Source organism: Amblyomma maculatum, chromosome 4 (assembly GCF_055883805.1).
Source record: "Amblyomma maculatum isolate TAMU_Amacu chromosome 4, ASM5588380v1, whole genome shotgun sequence".
Classification (NCBI taxonomy): Eukaryota; Metazoa; Arthropoda; class Arachnida; order Ixodida; family Ixodidae; genus Amblyomma; species Amblyomma maculatum.
In genome coordinates, this window is record NC_139347.1 from 59,478,770 (window position 1) to 59,480,851 (window position 2,082).

The window sequence follows — 2,082 nt, forward strand, 5'->3', positions numbered from 1 at the left end:
TAAAAAACTCATTAACGATAGCCCTGATATGTCTTACGCACGGAACACATGAGAGCCTTTAGTAACTTCTCTTTAGAAGTGTCAGGTGACAGGTCCTTGATGAGCATGTGACAAAGCAACCTATTTCTTTTTCCTTTATCGTCTCATTAAAGAACTCCCTCTGCTCAGTGTTCTCCCGCAAGCAATCCTTCCAGAACGTGTGCATTTATTTGGAAACTCGAAAGAAGGTTTTGCCTTGACTTCTTCCGCGAGGGTGCTGCATAGTTGTAAGATCTATATGTCAGACTATAAACATGCAACGCAAGTTTTATTTATTTATCTCGTCTGTTGCGTTACTAGGACTTAAAAGTGTGGGAAAAATAACATGATAAGAACAGGGAGGAGAGTGGCATGACGCTGAATCTGGTTGGCAGGAAGATAAAAAAAAAAGGAAAAATGAAGACAGAACAACGTAAAGCAGACGTGTCAATGCATTTTGTTTATATGTCTTGCGAGCTATAAAGAGCTACCGCATCGAGCAAAATAATCATTGTTATTTGCTGAACGCACAACTAATTCAAAAATGCTCTGCAATGCACGCTTTATCCTCACGCAATGTCTTTGTCAAAACTTAGAGCCCCAGGGGTCTGCTTCAAAGCTGTCTAGTGGCGCCCATTTAGCGTTCAGGGAAGTGAGGGTAGGACACAAAAGCTTTTTAAGTTCAGGAAATGTACACTGGTATGTATTACAAGCAGCACGGTGCGGCTCAGAAGCAAACCTCTTGGACTCTAAACTTTTGACAAAAAGGAAAAATGAAGACAGAACAACGTAAAGCAGACGTGTCAATGCATTTTGTTTATATGTCTTGCGAGCTATAAAGAGCTACCGCATCGAGCAAAATAATCATTGTTATTTGCTGAACGCACAACTAATTCAAAAATGCTCTGCAATGCACGCTTTATCCTCACGCAATGTCTTTGTCAAAACTTAGAGCCCCAGGGGTCTGCTTCAAAGCTGTCTAGTGGCGCCCATTTAGCGTACAGGGAAGTGAGGGTAGGACACAAAAGCTTTTTAAGTTCAGGAAATGTACACTGGTATGTATTACAAGCAGCACGGTGCGGCTCAGAAGCAAACCTCTTGGACTCTAAACTTTTGACAAAAACTGTACGTTTTACCTACCTTTTGACTTGTGGTGAAAAAAATCAAAACAAAAAGAAAACCACTAGCACTTTAGATTAGCTTAATAACTGAATCCTTAAAAAGAAAAAGAGACGTCAAAGCAATGGGGGTAGCACTGAAAAATAAAAGAGCTAATAATAATCTTGGGTTTGAGTTTCGCCGGTTGATATAGAGGAACCATTCCAGGGCATTCCTCTAAGAACATGAGATGTTACGTCTCGGTTAAGTGCACATTCAGAACATAGAGCCAGTCTTCCGGAGAAAGGAATTCGAACATGCAGTCATGCAAAAAGAAAAATACATACTTCCTCAGAAAGAGGAAAAGTTGCCGTAAACGAAAATCAAAGTAGCCGTCGGCAGAAATAAGCGACTTAAATATATATCTTCTACGCTGGCTTATAGCTTGATATTTGATGGGTGTTTTCATTCACCATATTTCGCATGAGACATCAGCCTCGGCGCTCGTTCCTTCCCTCTGCTTACGTAAGAGGCGTGCTCGTCAAGGTCTAATACGGCCGGCTTCCGGAAACGCGTTCATGCAGAGCCCAGCCCAGCCTTCCACCGCCCCGGTGTCAAGACAGGGCTCCTTTTATATTGCCTTTGACAGTCGCCCAACCGTCTCGCGGGCCGCCAATCTTTCCGCCGCACTGACGGATGGCGGCCGCGCAAAATTGTTACGCTCGCCCTCCTGATCCTCGTGGTATGGAAACTCCGCCACCGTTCCTTTCTCTCTGCTTCTTTTATCTCCGTCCATACTTCCTCTCCATTCTTAAGCGCGCCAGACCCTGTGGCGCAACACTTTACCGGCATTCGCAAGCTCTTGGACGTCTCTCCTGAATGCTTCCAGCTCGTGTGTACGTGTAAACACCCCCTTCTCTCTCCCTCCCACTCCTCTCCCATTTATTCATTCGGCGTGCCCACTTT